General features: G+C 25.4%; 1 long non-coding RNA gene across 3 annotated transcripts; it reads right to left on the bottom strand.

Moving 5' to 3' along the window:
• Positions 1-3,746: 3,746 nt before the first annotated feature.
• Positions 3,747-6,127, bottom strand: LOC131594193 (uncharacterized). 3 transcript variants are annotated; one of them, XR_009281305.1, is made up of 5 exons: positions 5,990-6,127; positions 5,835-5,876; positions 5,570-5,727; positions 4,821-5,459; positions 3,747-4,741 (listed from the first exon to the last, which is right to left on the bottom strand). It is a non-coding gene; the product is annotated as an uncharacterized LOC131594193 (long non-coding RNA). The 3 variants fall into 3 exon arrangements; XR_009281306.1 differs by having other exon boundaries at positions 3,747-4,945; positions 5,120-5,459; XR_009281304.1 differs by having other exon boundaries at positions 3,747-5,459.
• Positions 6,128-6,543: the final 416 nt, after the last annotated feature.

The raw sequence follows: 6,543 nt of genomic DNA, 5'->3' as shown, positions 1-6,543 counted from the left end.
TTATTAAGTGTCATGGAACACAACCAATTAGATTCAAGCAGTTAAACATACATAAACATAACTTTAAATTTGTAGTATAATTTTATACTACTAAATAATTTTTACCCGTGCGGACGCACGGGTATATTTCTAGTTTGAAATTTCAAAATGGTACACCAAACTAATAATTTTAGTTCTGTTTCAATTCTTAGTAAATTAAAACGGTTCGTTCAATTCGAGTGAATTTTTATTATTGTTTAGTTCGGTCCGATTTAATTTTCTCACAAACTGTCTTATAAACTGTTTTAATTATTATATTTATTTTTTATACATATTTATAAATGAATTGAATTTTTTTATTAGAGTTAGGGCAAATTTTAAGATTTAAAAAATAATTATAAAAGAATTTACAAATTATTCATTTAAAAAATTGTTTATTGTTGATGATAAAAATTGAACTTGCCTCTTCGCAGAATATGAGACAACTTTTTAAAATTGAATTAACTTTTGTTGATAAAAAATTTAATAGATTCAAGATAAATTACTAAAATATTGCTAAATAATGCTATCTCCGTCCCATTTATAAGAAAAAAAAATTCATTTTTCAAATACATTAAATAAATAATATAATATTTGAACAATATATTGTCTTAGAGAGAATACACTCTTAACCTCAAGAAAAATTTAAATGTTACCCTTATTTTATCAAATTCATTAATAAAGTATATGCTTAATTTTTCAAGCTATTCTTTCAAAAAAATATATATATAATTAAAATCGATATACAAACTAACTTTTAATAACTTGTGAATGAAGTCTCTTCAAGAGATGTACATAATTGTGTCCCCCACTCCACTTAGAGATGTGAATCATGTAGCCCATAATATAGTAGTAGCTATCAAGAGTGACCTTATACCTAAATCAAGGAGGAAGAAGAAATTTCTAGATTAAATCAATAGGGAGATTAGGGAAGAAAGGGACATTAATCATCACCTATAAATCATTTTAAACACCTAACTTTTTCCACATCCAAACATCTTAGTAGTCAAGTCTTTACTTTTTTGACCATTAAAGGAAAGGAGGGGGGGGGGGGGGGGGGGGGGGGGGGTGTTGTTAGCTTATTCCATTAAGAAAATAACAACATGAAAACTATATTAATTTAATTTTATTGAATTGAAGACTGAAACTAAAAGTAAAGACATGGAATAGTTTTTTATAATTAGATAAAGTATTGCATTGAACTGGTTGGTTGAGTTTGTCGCCTGGTCTATTTGATAGGACATAAAGTCTGTATTATGGTGAATGAATGTCATTCTAGGGTGACAAATCCGTTTCCATTTAAGTTTGTCACATAAAAGTGCAAACAAAAGAAGCCGAAGCGGAATGGAACAAACATTGTGTAGGGGGTAGTCTTAAAATTTTGATTTTCTTTTTATAAAGAAATAAAAATAGAGTTGATCTGCAAACATTGCACTTTTATAAGTCAATAAAAAAATTTGGCAGAACAACGGTAATTTGTTTCATAGAAAAAATTTTGGCGGAACAACCGTAATTTGTTTCATAGAAAAAATATGAACAAAGCAGATATGTCAAATAAGTCAGATTTATTTTATCATCTCTAGTCACTAGTGCATGGACTAGCTAACCAATTTATTTTATGATAAGGGAAAATATTGTTTTAAATTGAATATTTTATATAAATTAATCTCTTAACTTAAATACAATCAAATAATGTGCCGTTTGTTTTAATTTTTAAAAATATGTTTTTTTTTTTTTAAACCACTTTTGATAAATTTAAATACAATTGTGTAAATATTTTGTTCTCTATTTCTAAATTCATGTGATTAAGAGAGAAATAAATTCCAAAAATTGATCCTTTATTATTAAATTATTTTTGTTTTCTCATGCAATTTAGTTTGATTTATGGGTGTAATCAGATCGGTTTGGACCGGTTTTTTGTCAAAAAAAGTCCGAACCAATGATATTTCCATCGGTTTGGTTTGGTTCGGTTTTCAACATTTTTCAAAAATGGAACCGAACCAAACTAACCGGTTTGGTTCGGTTTGGTTTGGTTAATCAGTTTACAATATTTATTTTTAAAAAAATTACATTCATCAATATATTCTCCATTATCTTTTTTTTTTTGTGTGTATTTAATGCTATTATTTTTTAAAATAGTAGGACATTTTATGTTATTTATTTCATGCTATATTTTTTTCAAACAAACTAGTAACAAACCCGTGCGTTCACACGGGTTCTGGTACGGGACGCCCATTTGGTTAAGATGTATATTTTTAATAGAAAAATATCTAGTTACATGTGAAAAAAAATAATAATTGAATGTGTAATTAATAAAAAAAAATTGACCAGTAACTTCATGTCTCGTTAATAATTAATATTTTGATAAAAAAAACTTCATATTCCCGTGTACAAATATTAGTTTGATCAATAACTTCATGTCCCCGTGTACCTTACAAAATATTTTGATCAGTAAATTCATGTCCCGTTAATAATCAATATTTTGAACAATAGTTTCATGTCCCGTTAATAATCAATATTTCATATTTTTATTAATAACTTCATGTTCCCGGTACAAAAGGTTTAGTAAAAATCTTAATTTTTCATCATATTTTATATACTAAATCTAACTTAAAAAAATATTATTAATTTCATTTTAGAAGCATAAATTTTCTTATATATTATTTTATTTTTAAAATCCGAAATTGTAAAAAGTATTTATTAAAAATAATCTATTATAAAACCATTTGCTTAAATAAGAATTTTGGCTAAGTTTATTCTGTCACAAAAATTGTTGGTCTTAAAATCACTTATTATCATACTTATTAAATGACTATTGCGATAGTGAATGATAAAAAATTAAAAAACAATCATTAATTATTCTCCTCATAAGTTGTATAAGGTAAAGTAGTAAAAATATTTGAATTTAATTAATTAAAATATTTTGATTGAAAAGGTTGAGTATGGGGTTAGAGAAAGTTGTATTGGGAAGATAAATAACACTTAATATATTTGTCTAATCACACTTAATATTTTGGTTCATATAGAATCATCCAATCACACTTAATATTTGTACAATCATTTTATATATTATTTTTTTCTTTAAAACTTAGTATAGAAAAAACATGTGAGATTTATATTAAACTTAGTTAAAATATATTCTCATAATTAAAAAAAAAAACATTTTAATATGCAATACATTGTTTTATTCTCATAATTTAATCTAACAAAAGAAGAAAAAAAAAGTTAAGTATCAATATAACAGTATCACGTAAAATTTATTTATAATAAAGCATATTTACATTTTTTTTCATAAATTATTTCATAATAAATAGACTTTAATGTATTAATATCAAATAATTACTATAATATTACAAATTAACTATATGTTAATTCCATTAATTGAAGTTTACCGTTTTACTATATATTTATAGAAAAAAATTAATTTTATTATAAAGTAATCTATAATTTTATATCAATATATTGAAGTTCATGTAATTCATTTGTACATACCAATTTTTAAATTTATCATATAAAAAATGTTGAAGTTATTATGAGAGACTTCGATTTGATTTTGTATTCAAAATAGAACTATCTTACTATTTTTTAACAATATTTTCATAAAGAATGGTAATAATGAGAGAGATATTATAACTATTGAATGGTAATAAAAGAGAAAGATAACTATAATTTCATAAAGAATAATAAAATTTATCAATATTATAATAATGATTGTATAGTATAAATGATTTAAAATAATAAAAACATAAATTTAAAACTTAAAAAAATTATTATGTTTTAATAAGTAACAAATAGTATTTATAATGGTAGTTTAATAAATAATATGTATAATTATATTTCCAACAACTGATAAAATTAAAAAAAAAATACTTTTTGTATTTTGTTGATGCTAGACAACTAGTATTAGCTTTATTACAGGATATCAATTTTTCATAATTAATTTTCTTTTCTTTTCTCTTTCTTTATTCCACGTGTCTTTTTGTCATTCCACAATCCAGTTCTCCATCAAAGATTATTATTACTATCAAAGACCATTATTACTCCTCATATCTATTCCATCAAAGACCATTATTACTCCTCATATCTCTTAAGACCATCATTACCTCTCATATCTCTTACATCAAAACCATTCCTTTTTATTGGTCGTCTTTAAATTCTCACTTACTATCTTTTAAGATTTTTTTTCTCATTTCTCATTTTTCTTATTCTTATTTGGATCTGTAATAACAAATAAAAAAATAGAATATTTTCATTCAAAATCACACAACAACTTCATAAAAAAAACCCAAAAAAATCAAACCAAACACAAAAAAATAAAATAAAATAAAACTAAAAACCCAAAAAAATCAAACCAAACACAAAAAAATAAAATAAAATAAAACTAAAAACCCAAAAAATTAAAATCAAACATTATTATATAAAATCATAATAGAATATTTGTTTAGAAATACCGTAATTTGATACAAATCATTATAGAAATTCCATAAACATCTCTGCAAAAAATGAAACTATATGCCATATAAAATCAAATATTTGTTTAGAAATACCATAATTTGATACAAATCATAATAGAAATTCCAAAATACATTATTATATAACATTTCAAACAAAGCTACCATCATACTTGGCGCCGCAAGATATCTTCCACCGCGAAACCGCAAACTGTGGTAAGAGAGTCGAAACGCCATAGAAGCCGCCGGAAACGCTATAGTCGTCGCAACACCTGAACTTACCGAAATCACATAAAACATTTCAAGAAATCAAACCATCAAATCAAATAAAAAAGAACTTGTTTTACTCACCCCAACATCCACTTCTAAATCCATAGTGCAATCTACTTAGACTTTCTCTGCTTTCTTTTTATCTCTGTTAAAATTGAAGCTCCATAGTGAAATTTACTTAGACTTTCTCTGCTTTCATTTTGTCTCTGTTAAAATTGAAGCTTTTATCAGTTTATGATAACTCAAAAAATGTATGGTTAACATAACAAAGCATCTTGAAATACAATAAAAAATAAAAAATAATTATAAATTAAAAGATTGTTTCATATTATCACATAGTATTTAATTTGGCAGCAACATTTATTTATCAACTTTCTTACCAACAAAGTATAAATTTCACATTCCCAAGAAATTTAGCTCCAACTAAATAAAAAACAATCTTTTTCACTGGTTTCCCTTGAATAGAAAGAGATCAGTAAGAATCTGAACAATCTAGATGACTTTTTGAGTAATAAATGCAAATCAATACAAAAAAATATGAGATTGGAAAATAAATAAAGAAATATGAACATTGTTGATTTTTAGGGTTTGTATCAATGTTACAGATAATGAAAAGAAAACACAACAACCATTTCATCAACAATCATCACTTTCACCATTGTCTGTAATATTGAAAGCCAAATGCTTAAAAGTAAACGTTGGTTCTCCAAAGTTGAAAACCTAAACAGATCAAATAAAAGAGAATATGTTATTAACATTGTTTTCTTATACAAAAAATCATTAAACAAATCTAAACTTAGGGTTTAAGGGGAATAAGTTAATAAATAAACCTAAACTGAAGAAATCACACATAAAGCATTTCGAATCCAACCACCACCATGCTCGTCGTCGGAAACATGTTGTCGCTGCAACAGATCTACCATTGTGAAAACGCCTACTACCGTAAAATCGCCGGAAACGCCATAGCCGCCGCCAAAGTTTCGTAGATCTAAGCAGAGATGGATAAAATAATACAAATCATGAAATTTATACTTAAAACATAGCTTGAAGAACTTTGAGCATCATTAACAAAATAAAATAACCATAAAACCATACCTGAAGTAGAACAAAATAAGCTTCTAAACAATGAAGTAAGACCTGGAAAAAATATGTAATGGAATATTGTTAAATAAAGATGAGTAAATTTAAACAAAAAATTGATGAAATAGCTGAGAACATAATTGGAAAAAATGAAGGGAGAGAGAGAGGACCTGAGAAAAAAATGAGAGAAAGAGAAAAAGTTGAAAAATTAGGAAAGAGAATGAGAGAGAAAAAGGAAGAGGAAGAGAGAAATGTAGTGTTTCTATCAGAAAGTTAATTAATATAATATTGTTTAATTTTTCCAACCACCAGTTTTGCAGTGAATGAGATAAAACATGTGAGAAATAAAAGAAAAGCAAAGAAGAATGAGGAAGGCATCCACGTGGAGTCATGGTTGAGCAGCAGGGCAGTTAGGTCATTTTAAGAACATCAAATTTTCTTATACGATAGATTACAAGTTGCTCTTATTCCATACGAAATAGTTACATGATTTCCATTGCATCATGAAATAAGTTCACTATCAAATATAAAAGTTAACACTTAGCATCAGAATGTTGGAAAGAGATTTCAAAACTTAACATATAAAATATAACAAAACACACATCCATTAATATTAACATGTTTCACATCTTAAACACGCATCAAAACTATTTTGTAACAAAATTGAAATGAATTTTGTTGAAGAAGGAGAAAAAAAGGTACAAAAATATATGAAAATTAACAA

This window comes from Vicia villosa, linkage group LG4 (assembly GCF_029867415.1).
Source record: "Vicia villosa cultivar HV-30 ecotype Madison, WI linkage group LG4, Vvil1.0, whole genome shotgun sequence".
In the NCBI taxonomy this organism is placed as follows: domain Eukaryota; kingdom Viridiplantae; phylum Streptophyta; class Magnoliopsida; order Fabales; family Fabaceae; genus Vicia; species Vicia villosa.
Note: the sequence above shows the minus strand (reverse complement) of the source record. Positions and strands in the feature narration are given on the sequence as shown.